General features: G+C 42.3%; 1 protein-coding gene across 1 annotated transcript in view; it reads right to left on the bottom strand.

Moving 5' to 3' along the window:
* Positions 1-18,095, bottom strand: part of TRIQK (triple QxxK/R motif containing) — a 98,778-nt gene that overhangs the window by 14,074 nt on the left and 66,609 nt on the right. The gene's annotated exons all lie outside the window — the stretch shown is intronic.

Below are 18,095 nucleotides of genomic sequence, written 5' to 3'. Positions count from 1 at the left end.
ATCTTCATGTATCAGGAATCGTAAAATATTCTTCAAATTGCATAGAAATACAGGAATTATAGTTTTAACCAAGAGACAGACAATAAAAAGCTGGGGTTTCTGTGTGCTCCAAACTCATATCTAATTCCCAATCTAACTGCATGAGGTCAGTGCCTTGATTGTAACATTCAGAGAAGACAACAGGTAACATCATTGTCATACTAATAACTGCTTTCAACTCAGAAACTACCAAGGTAGCTGCACATCTGTGTGCTAAAGCTTACTATAAATGGTTGTGACCATAAAGAAGGCTTTTGAAATTTTGAAGTAAAATATTTGAAGTGGAGGAAGCTGTGAAACCAACTCCTAGAAACAGGGCAGAAAAATGCAAAGTGCAACTATTTTCAGAATATGACTCTGTAGTCAAGGCCTTTTTGATGTGAACGTGCTTTTGCAGTAATGTTTCCCAATGATTTAAAAGGTAAAAGTGTAAAAAATTTGACCCAGAAAAACACAGCCAGACAGTCAGACTGAGAAAAAAGTGAAAGAATAAAAGAGGACAGTGTTTTGAATGACCGATAAGTTAGTAATGCAAACTGAAGAGCAGTTTCAAGCTTTCTGAAGTTCTGGGATTTGATTTTTGGGTTTTTTGGTTTTTGTTTTTTGGGGGGTTTTTGTTTGCTTGGGGGTGGGGGGGAGGTGTTAGGCCCTAGTTGCAACCTATTAATGAAGTATGGTCTTGCTGTAATTTCAGATTAAATTCTGTCACTTCTAATAAAGGGCGCAACCAGTTCTTTTTAAAGTGATAGAAAAGATAAGCCCATGAAAAAAAAGTCATATCTTGATGTAGTAAACAGTTGGCTACAGAGTTTTCTAAGATAATGCTCAAAAGCAAACAAAAGTTGCTTGGGAGCTAGATTTATTTTAATGAACTTCCAGGAACATTTATGACATATCTACCCCAGTCACCACAGGTGGATATCCCTGCTGGGTAACACTCGGCTGCTCCTGAATAAAAGAGGAGAGAACAAACAAACAGAAGACACAAAAGAAAAAAGGAAGAGATTTATGTCAGGGTACACTTAATGAACACCTGCACTTCACAGGCCTGGGTAACTATCTACCACCTTCTTCCCTGCAGATAAATATCTACCAAGAAATTACTCCTCGTTCTGTATCATTGACAAATTAAATGAAACCCTTGAAGAGTGCTTAGAGGCGAACTATGCATAGGTTAATTTTCCCTTTTTGTATGTCAGGAAAATAATCGTCATGGGAGCACCTAATTAAAAAGGACTCAGCCCTTTGTGTGTGGTCATGCTTGTTGCTTCGTCATAGAATGACTATTGATCTGGACAGGGAGAATGCAGTTAAACAGAGTTTCCAACTTTAGCGGTTCAGCTGCTTGGGATCAGAGTACCCTAACAGCTATCCATCAGAAAATCACCTGTGTAAATGTCAAACTGGCCACAGTTAGAAAAATCACAACATATTATTACATAGGGGAGAAAGGTCTCAACATTGTTTGCCTCACTGCCAGTTTAGGAACTTGGCCCATTTGTCCAGATCTGCCTTTCTTCCTCTCCTCGTTTGAGATGACAATTTATGCATGGGCATCCTGGGCCTGCGCAAGACATTTATAAGCCCAAAACAAGCTACCCAAAGAGGCTAGTGGCCTATAATCAACCCTTGGCACTTTTCAACCTGAATGCAGGCTATATTTGCAATCCATGTGCCACAGCTAACAGGGACCCTGATCTACAAACATCCCACCTTCAAGAGTACTCTAAAGCTAATTCCACAGAGAGCATAGAAGGGCAGCAAAATAAGCAGTACATTCTAGATACTGGTCCAAAAAATATCTTCATCAGAGCATGGAAAACAACCACTCTCCAATGCACACTGCAGGCCAGCTAGTGGCAATTCAGCAAGGTGAGGCCATAAATTCCTCCAGAGTTGCCCAGACCAGAAGCTCAAATCCTGGCATGTCCAGCACACTATTGTTCACAAGCGGAAATCTGTGCCCAATGTAGTGTGGCATCCTGCCCATCATCTGCTTCTGTAAACCACCAGTGCCCTTGTGGTATGAAAAACGTATGCTAACAGAGGACAACTTGTTTTTAAAAGATGGGCTAACAGGAATCTGGAATAGATGAAACGTAGATTTTAAAGGCTAGAGGTAGAAACAATCAAATTTACTTAGGTGTCCTGACCACAGGCTGGGATGTCAGTTCCTCTGGAAAGGGCTATTCCTGTTCAATGAACATAAATGGAAATTAAACAATAGTCCAGAAGAGCCATGGAGTGTCAGACTGCTTAGACTTGTTTTAAATTAAAGACACATTTAGGTGCACAAATATGCATGTCTTAATCTCAGACTGAATCCTGACCTGAACTTCTAGCCCAGCCTAGGAAAATACTGGTTACATGGGTTGAGGAGAAGCTACAACTGGAATAATCTTCCCCAAGATCTGCAATCAAGCAGAAATCTGTGCAGAGATTTTTTAGCTTCTGACTCATTCAAATTCGAAAATTTCAGATTTTTAACCTTTATGAACAAAGAGCAACTCTCAGCACAATCACAGAGCAGTTCTTCCTCAGGTGTTAAACCCTTACTACTTTTTGTTATTCCTCTAAAATATCCTAGAGGAAATAATTTCTTTCTAGAAATATTAGTGCTCTTTCCTTCATTCTTTCTATTCATATCAGTCCTCTCTGCTATACCACAGATGATAGCATTTTTGCTTTATCTTCTCTGTCTCCTTGTTTTACAACCTCGGATGACTCCTTTTATAAGTGATTACACAATCTTCTGCGGCACTGACCTGGATCTGAAGAAAGCAGACCTTGTATTCTTATCTTAAATGTGAAACAAGGAGAAAAAAAGATGAAAATTCTATTTGCAAAAGATTCTTCACTTGGTTATCTATATTCTAACTACTGAACATGCATGTTTTGCATTCACAAATTTCGGATACATAGTCAGAGCACAACACTTAGAGAAAACAGCAGTACTGGTATTATTGCATTAATGTCAAAACAAATGTTCCATGCTCTGATGGCAAGAAAGTCAGTCCATCACTAAGGGTCAATCGCTTTTGCTAAAGGTGCCTTAGTTGTCATTAAAACAAATACACTGTTGTGACTAAAGCATCATAGGAATTATGCTCTGTGCCCCTTACAAAAGGAGCCTTGACATCCTACAACAAAACTAGACCTTTGGTACAAAAGGCCAAAAGCTTCAAATAGTCTGTGTATGACAGAAGAGAACAGGAGAGGTCAAAGTGTACTGCTTGGTGTCTTATGTGCTCATAATAGCAGCTAGTGAAAAAAATGGATTATCCTAGGAAATGGACCATATACTACAAAGGCAGAAAAGGGCTCTCAATGTTCTTTGCCAGCTTGACCAGGGGAAATCCTGACCCCAAGTTCTCCGTGTGTGAGCAGCTGGGTACCCAATCTGCTTCACAGTCAACTTGGGACACCCCCCGTGCCCTGCCCAACATCCCGACTGACTGTCGCCAAACTCCAGTGCTACTGGGAAGGACATTCAAGAATGTGGATTCTGTCTCATTTGGGAAGCATGAATTTGCAGATTCTTTTAAATATATTGGAAGATGTTTATCTCACAGTATGCTGATACAAAAAAGATACCCACTAGGCTGGAGTCTTCATAAACAAAACAATATATTGCCTCAAACTGAAAATAAGACAGTAATTCAATAGAGAAATTTATAGACAACATACAACACTTGAATTCATTTTAAAGACTGCACTTACAGTCCCCCTTGGGTTAAAGCTTTTCTAACACATCAGGGAGAATCAAGCAAACAAAGTCTATATTTTTGCGTAGAGTGTTTTATGTTCAATACTTCAATATTTATGTGTGGCATTATTTACCCTACACAAAAAATATAGGCTTTGTCTCTTTCATTTATTCAACACCTCAGAATTGCTAATACCCATGGGTATATTACACCCACAGGTTTATTCCTCTGACAATCCTTACCTCAGGAAAATGAAATTTTTACATTTTAAATTAGAGCTAACTCTAATTTGCAATTGTAATATACTGTAAGAGATTATTATACAGTATGTGTGCCAAAGGAGCTGCCTTATGCTGGTAAGGTACACTGTAGTAAGGGCTGCTGTGAATGAATGTGACACATGAGAACGGGAGAAAAAAATAAATCAAGTAACTCAGGTTACTGAATATAACAACTCCATGCTGCTAAAGTAATTTCAGACATGGCTGATAATCTGCTAGAACCCACCAATCTCTCCAGCCTGGCAAGGAAACATCACTTGCACAATACTCACCTGCAAAACAAACAATGTCTTTGTAACTATGCAGAAAAAGTGATGTTCCCAGGATATCTCCCTTTTTTAATTGCCTTGGCATTAGCTTTTCTGTTGTAGAACATTTTATCAAGGAATCTTTCTGGATATATCGCATAAACATAAAATCCTCAGTGCATTAGTCACAAATGTGCATCTTCCTATTAAGCCTAGATTCTGGGTGTCAATGTCAATGATCCCTATTCTAAGAAGCCACTCTGGAACAAAGCTGCTAATACTCTTCCCAGATCTCTCTGAAATACTAAGCTACCTTTGTTTAGTTTGACTCCCACACCAAGGAAGCTCCTGCTCCATCACCATCCTCCTCTTCCTTCAGAGCCAGAAACAGGACACCAGGTATAGCTTGGTTATACCATCTCCAGGACCCACTTCTGTACTGTGAGTGGTGAAAAATCAGGATGATGCTGTACTACCTTATGTAGAACTGCCTGACACATATCAAGCCCAAATTACTTGCTTCTTGCATGCCAGAGATCACTTCCATGGCCCTGCTACAGGACACAGAAGTTAATATATCTTCAGAGTGCTACCATTTCTCAAGGCATATTGTGTTGTCCTTAATGCAGCAGGAGAACACAGCTCATGCTCCTTGACGGCTTTAGGTGCCCTGTGTAAAGGCCATCCCTCATGAACAGCCACAGGATTCATAGGATTTGTGGTCTGAAACAGGCCAGATGTTCACACAGAACACTTCCAAGGGTTGGAGTCCTCTTCCAAGTGTCCTCTTACAGTAGTTCTGTGTGTGCAACAGCCAGCCTTACATTAGAAGAGTTTTTTAAAAGGGCAGATATGAAAACAGAGCCCTTTGCAATCATACGTTGTTTGCTGCCAGTGACTGCAGGATCTGAGTTACTCTCCCTGATGTGGTCTATCAAGTGTTTCCTGCTTAAAACCAATAAGCTGTGAGAGTGTTATTTGTTCCCCCACCTCCCACTTTTTTAATTTTCACTGCAAACACAGCTTATTTACACTCTGCCTCTTTTAAAAATCAAGTGTCAACCAAGTGCTAAACTGCTGCTATTTGCCAATGTTTCATTAACACCTTATTAACTTCCAACAGCTGAAGGTGACTGGACCCTCACCTCTGTTTATTTCCTTAAAGTAACAGTTAACTGAAGCATCAGGATAGAGGCACCCCTGTAAATATGACTGAAAACAAATATGCATGCAGAATATAATCACACACAACTTCAGCCAGATCTGCTAACCGACACATCTAGCTAATTTTATGCACAGTCACATACTATCAAGTTTGGAGCTTGGATTCTTATTAGAGATGATAAGATCTCCGTGTGCTTTTTTTCCCTAGTCCATATCAGAAACTGGTTAAAACAGAAATACAAACTTTGCACAAATTATGACAGCAGTAGTTTGCTATCTCAGTTTAAATAGCAGGTAGAAAGGTGCGATCCTCTTGTCATGTAAATCAGCACAGCACCACTGATTCCCATAAAAACTGTTGTGGTTTACACAGCTGAGCCTCCAGCGTGTGTATATACATTTTTCTATGCTGGATCCCAGTCCATGTAGATATAACTGAGAGAAAGAAAGAAAGAGAGGAAGGAAGAGAGGAAGGAAGAACGAAAGGAAGAAAAAAAGAGCAAAGCGCAAGAAATGGGACTCCCAGAGCAGGGAGACAGGAAACATCGTCCTTCAGGGGGACCCCTGATCTTTCTTTAGCTTCTCCCTATTGCCCTACCCTAATCTCCCTGTTTCCCTCCCCACCCCCTGCCCCTTCCCCTGTTCTCACCTGATTTGAAAAGAAAGGGACAGAACAGCTGAGAAATATCTTTTCTATCTCTCTGCTATTTTACAAAAAATCTTTCCCGCTGTTTTTTTCACCCACACTTCCAGACAATCATTCTGCACAGCTGGGAAAAGGGAGACAATTTGGTGGGTCACAATTTATAGAGTTTCTGCTCCCCTCATCAAATGGGCAGGACCTCCTGAGCTTCACTAATGCTGGAGGAGCTGTTCTGGTTGCTCTCCAGTTCATACTTCTATTTTTGATGGCATATTGGTTTCTACAACTGCATTGCACATGTATTAACACTGGGAGCTTGACTGTCAGAGCGCTAGTTATCACTTTTCATCATCCAAACAGGAAGAATTCAGATGTTCCCAATAAGCTGTCTAGGGGGAGGGGTCTTCTATTGTAATAGGCATTAAAGAAGAACTTGAACCAATCTTTTCTGATTTTGGGAATCATTCTCATATCACATTTTCATAATGTTCTCCATGCACATATTGAAAAAAAAGTTTGCTTTCTGAAATCTTCTCTGAACAAGCTGATAAATTACAAAGAAGCTAAGGTGGAAAGAATAAAAAGAGAGGAATTGGCAGGTATTTGGGAATAGTAGTACAACAAATCATATGGGTGATTACTAAAACACGAATAAAGTAAATGGGATGTTGGTGCCACTAACAAAAGTAATGTACCCCAGTCTCTGCAAGGCTGGACCCTTGAATTATTCTTCTTATCTCAAAATATTGTGTTAAACTAGAAGTTTTTTAAAATAATTGCTAATTCATAACTTGAGCATTCATATAGCTTATCTGATATGATCAATATTTTTTTTGCATCTACCCAAGAATAATCCTAGGTTTTACTAGTTTTGGTATAGGTTAGTGGATAAATTTTAATTTGTTTTTCTTTTAGTTTTCACTCTATTCTCCTTGTTACACACAGACTTGTGTTCAAAGATTTTTAAAAGTCTGCAGTGCAGTACATTTTACTTGAGGATTGAAATGAATGCTTTGCTCTCTGTTCTGTCTCTGCAAGTACATTGGACCAGATTTTGGTCTCATTAGCACCAATATAAATCTGGAATAGTTCCACTAGTCTGTAATGTTACTCCCAATACATGCTGATTTAACTGAGATCACAAGCTGGTCCATTGACCTAAGTGGTGTCAGTGGGGATGTACTGAGAAGAAAATTTGATCTACTAAATTCAAATCCTTGAGGTGTTGTTCTAGCAGCCAAGTTATTTAGAAAGAAAACACTGAACTTGAATGTTGACCCTCCATCCCAGCTGGATCTCCATGTAAACTGTGCTCCTGCTGTAGCCTTTTAAATAGATCAGCAATTTACATTTTAAATAGATCAGCAATTCAAATTAGTGAAATGCCAGAATGTAGGTAGCATGGAGGGGGGAGAACTTAGTGCTACCTGAAATTTCTTCAGTGTTCAGCTGTGTAACTCTCCTTACATTTTCTGAGAGCAGGGACTGGAGGGGCTGTAAGGATTCCACTGCTGCACATCTGTGCCCAGAGATGACAGAAGTGGCTGCTAGGTAAAGGATGGGCAGACATGGACATAGCATCCCGGATTTTGACCAGACCTTGAATGGCCATAAAAGATGGACTCGGGCCCAAATCTTGCTGGGAAGACACCTGCCAAGAAAACAGTTCAGGCAACTGTGGGAGATACAGCCGTGTTCTGGCCTGGTGTGACGTGCTAGTACAGATGTTTCCCACAAGTCTCCTCCCGAGTATGGGATTAACCTGTGGGGAGCAAAGCATGCAGAGCAGGGATGCAACCACCCTGCCACTGGCACTGGGCCGTAAGCCAGAACAGGCTCATGGGTCAGAGATCCCAGCCATGGGATTTTGGGTTGCCTCTTGGCTGCTATGCACAAGCTTAGTGCTCTGAGTCCAGTTACTTTAGATGCCCAAACGTTTCTGAGACCAAGAGGTGTTTGCTCCCAGGAGCTATGGGGTCTAAAATGGATGTAGGTGCCTCTAAAGTTAAACTGCGGTGGCCTGTAGGTTTTTAAATCATATTATTGGATTTTAGCACCAATGTAGGTGGTCTAAATCTCACAGAAGATAAATTATTGGCATTGAGAGCAATGCATAAACACAAGAAAATGTAAATGGAAAGGCCAATGTAAAACCACATAACTATTTAGCATTTTCTTCTGAAGGCCCTGGCCTGAGTCAGCCTGCATGACACCGTGGCTCATCAGGCCCCAGGGGACAGATGTCTGTCCTTACGTCCTCCCTACAGAGGAGCCACTCACACAGCAGCCGTCACTTGTCAGTGAGGGCCCAACCTGTGCGCCTTGCAACAGGCTTGTGGCATGATTTGGGAGCTGGAAGCAGCCTGTTCTTCTGAACCAGCTGCGAGAAAATGTAATGCTGACAAAGAGTGAGATTTTAATGAGATGTTTTGTTGGTTTGCTGCTTTTTACTTTGCTTCCTCATTTATTTGTCTCTTCTTTGAGGTATTTAACTGTTGCTGCTGGGCACTGAAAGGACTTTGAGCTGTTACTTCCACCTTTGACCTTCAGCACTGATCTTACCCTGAACACACTGGGTGATTTTTGGATGATAAAATGCTGCTGCGTTATCCAAGGCTGGGATCATTTCCCTCTCAAGAAACAGCGAAGCCTTGGTGCTTATGTTCATCTAGATTGCTTGCTTCACATGCACAGAGTTTTTAATTGCTGCAGCCCATTAAAGGCGTGTAACGCAGGCATACATGCCTCGGCCCTGCAGTACTGGGTCTGGCTGTCCTTCGCTGAAGGAATACCATTGCATTTTATCTGCCTGCCTCGCGCCCTGACACACAGCATACAGTAGTGTCACGCACTTCGGCATCTGCCTCAAAAAGGATCTGTACCGATCACAAGACAATTATTCTTAATCCCTCCAGCTCTGGTATTTGTTCACCTCATGCCAGGAGGAAGAATAGGGGGCAGTTGCTCAGGGTAAACATGAACAACCGTGGGAGATCCCCTCAGGAGCAGCTCTGTCACAGAGGATGTTTTCCTCATTGACAGCCCCGCGCAGCCTGTCGGCTTGGCTGCTGCTCTCCACAAGAGAAATGGCAGCATTTCAGGATGTTAAAGGTGTGATTGATGGGTGCTGTCTGTCCCTACCTGTCAGTCCATTGCACTGACAGGAGAGAGATCCCCCCAGGGGAGACAGCCTTACAAAATACAGCCCACCCATCCTGTTCGGTGAGACCCTAATGTCTTGCTGCAGCGCTCCTGTCAGGTGGTAATCTGCTTGGCGGGGCTGGGGAAGGGCAAGCAAAGAGCTGGGAGCTCTGTTTTTGCTGGCAAGGGCAGTGACATCTCTCTCAGAAGTACCTGGAGACTCCAGAGCAGGGCTGCGAGAGCAGCCGAGGCGGGCCGGCTGCTGCAGAGGGCTGGTTCAGCCCGAGGTTAGAACGGATCCTGCTGCTGCAGCTGCAGCTTGTAGGAACATCAGTGGGAGAAACTTGTGGGATGCTGGCATGGCTCCACGGCTTTGCATGTGCAACATTAAACACGTGCAGAGGGTTTGCAGTATCTTCTCCTGAGCCTGAGGGATGACAGAGGTGATACAACCATTTACCCCCTGCTTAGCGGAATCCCCCATGGATGTGCATGGTGGTGCTGGCACGTGTAGGTGTGAATTCCTTACCCCGCAGGAGCAAGGCTCAACGTTGTCTGACTGTTCGTCTGGTTTTGCACCAACCTAAATAAAAGTACCCGGTCAGAATAACAAATCACCCTAGGAACCAGGGATTTTTTTTCTATTTTGTGTTTCCTAGCAGGAGATTTAAGACTGTTTTTCAACATTGTAGTTTAAAAAGGATCTTTTCATCCACAAAAGCATCTAAATCATACTTCAGACCACTCAGCCAGTGTCAACAGCGAGAAAGCAACTGCAAGAAAATCGTTGCCTTTCAGCAGCCCCTTCCCTTTCTTGCTGTCTCCTCCTCCCCACCCTCTGCCCCCTGCCCCCACCCCAGATGAGCAGTGGTTAACCTCTGCAGAGCTTGACCTCCCTCTCCCTGCATCTGGCTCATGGCAGCATGGGGGCTCTCACCAAGAAACCCCAGCGGGGCCATCCAAAGCCCACTGACGTCAGTGGAAAGACTCCCACTGGCTTTGGAGGAGGCTGCATCAGGCTCAGGTTGAAGCACATCCACCTTCCCTTCAAAATTTTTACTTGACAGTTCATAGGTTGGCAGCGGCCATGCATTAAGACTTTTGGGGACTTGCTACAGTGCCCTCAAGGTGAGTGCTGACGCCACTGCTGGATCACTCCTTTCATCTGATGCCTCAGATATGAGTGCATCTCACAGCTTCCCTTTCCCCTCCAAATCAAAGGCAGCAACTGCAGCTGCACAGACCAGCGAGTCTGTTTAGTTTCTGTGGGCCAACAGCCACCAGCTGTAGAGACTGCTGTGCTTTTTGCTGGATGGGAGCTTTTAATTCCAATAGACAATGTGTACAAATATTTCCCATATCAAAATTGTTCCATATCTCCCGAAGTTAATTAAATGCTAATTTTCTAATGAGGTGACAACAATGGCAACAACCTGTTATCAGCATGCTAGCTAGTGCCCATAGCCAATGGGTGAACACAGAACCCTTGTGCTGTTATTAAACTGCATTCCTATATTAATTAATTACTTTTGCAGCTGTATTATTCTGACGCTGGACAGAAATGTGAATAGTAATTAAATAAAAAAAGCATTTACATTATTTGGAGATTGCAGAGTTGCTTTGTGGTATTTATTATTTCACAGTGTTGTTATAGAAACCCCTCATGTGTTTTCATGCCCACTGCATGGTAGTTCAGCAAGAAATGGTGTGTCATGGCTTAACCCCAGCCAGCAACTAAGCCCCACACAGCCACTCACTCACTCCTCCACAGTGGGATGGAGGACAGAATCAGAAGGGTAAAAGTAAGAAAACTCATGGGATGAGCTAAAGACAGTTTAATAAGTAAAGCAAAAGCCGGGCACGGCAGCAAAGCAAACCAAAGAATTCATTCACCCCCTCCCATGGGCAGGCAGGTGTTCAGCCATCTCCAGGAAAGCTGGGCTCCATCACACATAATGGTTACTCGGGAAGATAAACGCCATCACTTCAAATGTCCCTCCTTCCAGCTTTATATGCTCAGCATGATGTCATACAGCATGGAATATCCTTTTGGTCAGTTGGGGTCAGATATCCCAGCTGTGCCCCCTCCCAGCTTCTTGTGCACCCCCAGCCTGCTCGCTGGTGGGGCGGGGTGAGGAGCAGAAAAAGCCTTGATGCTGTGTAAACACTGCTAGGCAATAACAAAAACACATCCCTGTGTTATCAAGACTGTTTCCAGCATGAATCCAAAACATAGTCCCACACTAGCTACTATGAAGAAAATTAACTCTACCTCAGCACATGGTGGAAGGAAAACTCAGGATAAAAGTGCTGTTCAATACACATTGAGAATAAATTAAGGTATAAAAGTTTTCTGAGTTGTGCAACAAGAATGACAATGCCACTTGACTTTCAGAATGAAGGGTGGCCATATGTCCGTCACATCTTCATGCTCAGAAGAGGACTTAGGTGCTTAAAACGTGGCAGAGGTGGAATTTATGTGCTTACATCCAAAACAGAGATTCTGCTGTCTAATTCGGGAGATTTCAAAACTCCCTCTGACTTCAGCTGCCAGCACAAAAGCTCCCCAGACATCTTGAATTCTGGTCGTACCAAAGAGCTCCTCAGTCTCAAGAATGTCAAGCTGCCCAACATCCAGTTTGGGCACCAGATTAGTTGTGACTTAAAAAAATAAGTTCCTCTGTTTATCTTCCCCCAGAGCTGGTTTGAGCACTCTGAAAATTCCTACCAAACAGCTCTGAAATTGGATTTTTCATAAAACACAGTGGCAGCTATCAATTTCTTTTGAAACATGGTCGCTGGAGTCCTCTCCTTTTCTAAGCTATTGCATTATTTGAATGGGATATGAAAGATACAGTTCAATGCCTCACTCTGTCCAGTCAGAGCTCATTCCTCCCGTGAAGCACTCTAGTCACAAGACTTCATCTCCCTGGAAGGCAGTATGAGATTTTTTCACCCCTTCTCACAGAAAAGGGGTGGTAATTTCCATCAGGACTGTGATTTAGAAATGTGACAGCTGCTCCACCTTTGACAGAGATGGTTTAGGCACCTACCATTAAGAGAGCATTCAGATGATGGGGAAAGGGACAATTCTTCATGATGGCACAGAAATCCAAAAACTTATCAAAAAGCCATTAAAAAGTAGGGAGGGGCATGGGATTTCAGACAGGTTCCTGACTTCCAAATCTCCATGTCCTGTGATCAAGGTAAGGCAGCATGCTCCACCCTTGGGCACCTCCAGTGATCAGGGACTGAAAAATCGCATACTGCAATGGTGGAGTGTTGTGATGGGTAAAACCTTTATTGGTCTTGAATCCTCTTAAACCCTGGGGTTTGCATTTGGGAAGCTCCAAATATTTTTCTGCCATCAGCCAGCATGCTTCAGAGGTACAAAGGACAGATTTTTCTCCATTGTTGGAGAACAGGCTACGTTAACAAAGACTGATCCAGATTTTATTAGCAATTAATCGTATGCACCATGTTTAGATAATCAGGTAAGTAGATTTCCATGTAGAAATTTTCACAGCCGTTCTCTTAATGGTACGAATCTTGTCGGAATGAGCAACAGGTGAGATGCACCTGTAAACTATTTCTCCAAGTGCTTCACACAGTCAGTGTAATGATGTCCTACAAAGGAACGATAAAGCCTGCCAGGAAAATGAAGCCATAATGTGAAATTCATGTTCAAAACTGTTTAAAACAATTTGTTCACTGAATTCAGACAAATACCTCCAAACTGTTTCCATTACATTTAGTGCTATCTGAGTCAAGGCAAAAGCATACACAGCTGATAATAAACTACGAGCCTATTCACATTAAGCAATAGGTAGACAAATACCTTTGCTGTATTCCTCTGTGTTCTTCTTTCTACTCCAAATGTGGATAAATAAATTCTTATTATTCACTCCTAGTAGTTGACAATAATGTTAATAATAATACTAGTAAAATAATTTACATTTAAATACAATGTTTCCTTTCAAATCATTCTACGAACTCCGCAAAATGATGCAGTGGGACCACTCTACCCAGCTACCAAAATGCAGCCACCTCTGGAGTGAATCACAACATCTGCTTAAACACGGATAACGTCAATGCTGTGTGATAGATTAGGATCACTAGAAGGGAGAAGTACTATAACTAAGTAACAATGAAAGGGAAATTGAGTTGAGGTTTGTAGGAAAACCGCAGCTAAAACCCCTTTGGAGAAAAGTCCTATGGGGATGTTTAGTAATTATTAGGTTTTTGAGATTTGCCTCATCCTAACAGCAAAATCCTAAACTGTACAGCTATCCCAACACCATACTGGAGGAAAAAAAAACTGTCTGTGTTGGACCAGCACTGCAGCTTCCCAATGGCTGTGAAATGCAGGATGAAGCCTGCAAGCCCCATGCGGTGAGCGAAATGAACCACACTTTAAGATGCCTATTTTCATCCCAACCTATCACTTTTATCTTAATGAATTTGGTATTATTCAGCATGATGGATTTAATTAAAATATTAAAAGCATTTAAATTATTAAGTATTTAATAATTAGAAATAAGTATTTTAATCCATGACTGAATAATGTATACAACCATTCTTTTTTTTTTTTTTTTTTTGGAAGTAAGAGTCTAGGTGTATTCCTTTGCCTATATTTTCAATTCAGAGCTATTCAGAAGTTGCAACTCTGCCACACTGGCTTCCTGCAAAATATCTTATTTAATGCAGCCCAAGAAAACACACATGTATGTGGGAGACAGAAAGCGATGCTGTCTCCTAAAGTTATGCTAAAATCTCAGTGGTGGTTAGAGATAGAGCTGCGTGAAAAACATCAGAATAAAACAAGTCACAAGTCATAAACAGAAAGGGTATAATTATGCCAGAGCAAATTTAGAACCTTTACGCTAAAGTTGAATTACGTTCCATGTGCCCCCAGTCTTTCTCAATGCAATATTCACACACATTTGTGCATATGCACCCTTCATACCGGCAACAAACACGGGCTATCTGGGGGCAGCTGGGGACAGCCTTTCAGACATCACGGGTCTGAAAAGATGTCCAACAAAACCAAACACAAGCACACCCAGAAGTAAATTCAATATTGCCACGGCATGCAGTGGGTCAGTGTGTTATGAGGCAGGCTGTTGCAAAAGTCACCTGTGGTCTCACTGTGGAGAGGGAGCAGACAGCCCGGAGGGCAGCAGCCCTTCGGAGTCATGTTCATGCATCTGCAACTCCAGACTGCCTTCTGCTCTCCAGAGACTTCTGGTGTGGGCACTTGCTCACTGTACATTCAGGATCAGCTGAGAATCAACCCTAATCCAAGCCAACCTCTACCCCCCCTTCATTTCTGACTGGAGCTGGATTCAGACATGGGCTTCCTGACAATTTAGCTTATAGGGTCTGTGTCCCCTGGGGCTCCTGCTCATCCTCCCACGTGCATTCCTGCCTTGGTTTTGCCTCCAGGGTATTACCTGCTTAGGTCTACTGCACAGATAAGCCCTGGCAATACTTAAAGTGCTGGAAAGGCTGATGCAGCAGCAGGGAGCACCTTCAGCCCCCCTGGCCCTGCAGGGACTCAGGACTCCCAGAGCAGGGAATACCACTGGGAGAAGTGTGTAGTGAGGGCACAACCATGAATAGACTCCTGCCTTCTCCAAAACAACCTGCCTTGCTGAAGGTGCTGCACCCATCTCTGTGAGCAAGGGCAATCTGTGCCAGCCTCAGTGAATCAAGCTGCTATCTGCGTGGGCTTTTTTTTAAAAAAATGCAGCTGCCATATATCCAAAAAACAAGTCATTAGGAACATTACAATATTAATCAAACCAACTTTGTTTTTCAGAGGGATGAAAGCCAGTGATACAATTCACAAACAGTGGGTGTTGGTGGGCAGCAGTATTACGCAGAGGTTTTCAGGCTCTTTTCTCCTGTGTGAGCAAATTTTCATTCTTGGAGAGATACCCTGTGTAATTGCTGTTGAAGGGTCACACAAGGTTTGTTTTTCCTAAGCTCCAAGGCAGACTGAACTCACTGAAGGCTTGGGCTTCAGATGGACCGGCAATGCTGCTCCTTTGGGCCATGGCACTGCTGTGGATTTCAGGCTCTGGAAGAATGGGCTGCTCTGGTTGCTGGTTGCTGTCCTCATTTCAGGACCATTTATTCAGCCTGCCACATCACTGATTTTTCCTCCATTGGGACATAGATGGCCCAAAGATTTCTCCACTGTTCTTTCCAAAGAGGAACAACAGTGTCTTTCCTGGAGTACTTTATCCCACTTCCACCTCCAAGGATGGCTATGATGTCTGCTTCTAAATGGTTAAGACTAGCATATAGCAGAGGTTTTACAGAATATCCTCTTTTTCCTCCTCATTAGCTTGCCAACTTCAGCTCTCAGCCTATGCTAAGGTCAAGGAACACTTTGCGAGAGGGGCAACATAAGATAAAATCTCTCACACGTGACAGCCCCTGCATTCCTCAAGACTTCTGAGACACACGAGAACTTGACAGTGCGTGAACATGTTGCTAGTGGATGTGGGTTTGATATTTGGTTGTGAGGCATGCAATAGTGGGGTATCTATATAAGCTATAATTTAATGAACCGAGAGCTTTATTTCTGCAGCTCTCTGAACTGGGGCAGTTAGGTAGCCTGGTGTTTTGTAATCCTGTTTTACTTAATTGAAGTATTCCTGTTGGATGGGTGGAGAGATGTATTACCCTGTTACTAGCACATGATGAAAGGAGGCAGATATCATTAGCGTACAAGACTCCTTCCTCAGACCCTATCAGAACTAGGGCCTCTGTAGTTCCTCTGGAACAGAATTAGCATATTTCTCATTGAAATGTTTTTCCTCTCATATTCAGCTGCAGAGATTTCCCCATTACAAGTATTAAACTGTTTGGTTATCCGTAATGTGCCTAGACTTTTGCAAAGGTTCATTTACAAATGAATCCCTACTGTTAGGTTAGGAAAGGTTTATTTTAGCACTTGCAGTTCCTAAAATCCTGAGTTGTTAATGAATTGACTAACTTTTCATCACCCTTAGCACGAGAGATACTTCTCATGATCTCAACTCTTACTCCTGAAGAGCAAGATTGCACTTGGGTCCTCTCGTAAGTTTTCTTGGGTTTGTGCCATTGGAGGAGGGAGTGCATAAGAAGCAGCATCTGGCAATACATCTGCATCCAGTCCCTGCTGACATCCTGAGATCCATCTGCCCAGGCTCACTCCTCCCTTTGCTTGGAGCGTGACATATCTGGTACCACACTGCCAGACAAGCTCAGCAAATACTTCTCTCTCAAAAGGAGGCTGAGCCACTTTTCCAGTGCCTTCACCTTGTGTTACCTTATTGCTAACCTGATGGAAGAGTATGCAGTCTCTTTTCAAACTGCTCACTGCAATCTGGAAGGGGTCAGCTAAAGACCCTTCACGTGAGCAGGATGGAAGGCCTAATTTAGGTGAAAAGATCAAACCCAGCCTACTCCAGACCAACGACCCTGCAGTTTCAATTCTTTACAAAGGACGTGAAAACTAAAATGGTAACGGATAAATGTTGATGAGTGGATGTGACAGATCTGTTCCTCAAAGCTTTGCAAGGAAGCAGCAAGGAAGCACTAAAGGCCCCCAGGACAGCTCCATAGTTAAGGTGATCAGTTGAAAGTTCTAATGTTTTTCTGTTATTCTACACCATTTGGTGTTATACATCATTGTACACACCCTCTGGTAGACCCTTTCAAAGCAACTGAATAACTCAGTGCTTAACCAGGATACTTTAATTTTCTTAAGTTCTGGGAAATACCAGATCATTTTTCATTCTGAGATGGCAATGACGGTCCCCCAACTAGTAGTGGAATAGGGGGAATAAGAGCTTTAAAGTGGAAACTACTCTAGAGATCTGTACCATAAGGAATGATGAATATAGGACAGAGGAGTGAGGCATACTTTTATCCTTTATAAATATGCAGTGCAATGAAAGCTTCGTTTTTGTATTATCTTTTAAATTTAACATGTTTTGTGCCTATGCACAACCCCTGTGCTGTAGGAATGATTGCTGTTTCCAAATGCCCGTGCTCACAGCGGGCACTTTTTCTTTCTTCCATCTGTATATATTACATTAAGATGTACAAAGTAGAACTTTTCTTGTTCTGTAGGTAGGAATTCATTCAGTAAGAGACAACTCTTCTGTGTATAAGAGCATAACATAGTGCAGCAGAAACACTTGTGCCTGTGAATTTGAGGGTAGATTGTCTCAGATGCATTGCCTCTCCATCACCCTGTAACGCTGACATAGTCCAGTCACAGCAGTGTGTATACAGGAGGTTGAATAATGCATGTGAAGAGTCTCTTAAGCATTTATTTTGTTCTTTTCAGTTGTCCTTCAGGCATTACCCACTCCATCATGACATCAACTTGAAAATTTCCTATTACGGAAGGTAAAACTTGTTGACAAGGAAAAAATTCAAAACCATTGCTCTTGTTAAGAGTCATACATCTGATATTTCTGTGGAGAATTTACCAAATTTCAGCCTCTCAGTCTTTGGAAAAAGTCATACATATTACAAGGAATTCCTATTTTGAGGCAATCCTTTACCAAAGGGAGGTAATTATCATTCTGTAACATTTCAGATGAGAAGCTACATTTGACCCGGCTGTATCATCCACAAACAAAATCACTCTCCTATTAATTAAAACTGCTAATGACTGGCTTATGAGAAAAAAAAATGTGGACATATTCTCATGAATAACACAATCATGTTTATAACTTGTCTTATTTTAATGTGAACTCACAAGCCTTCACGTATAAGGACAAGGACTGTCAAATGGCATTCACAAAAACAGAGCAGATTTTAATGGGTTGCTCTTTAAAATAAAAATCTATATAGCGTACTGGGAAAA

This window comes from Falco punctatus (genome assembly GCF_963210335.1).
Source record: "Falco punctatus genome assembly, chromosome: 3".
Taxonomy (NCBI): Eukaryota; Metazoa; Chordata; class Aves; order Falconiformes; family Falconidae; genus Falco; species Falco punctatus.
This window is presented reverse-complemented; position numbering and strand designations above follow the sequence as displayed.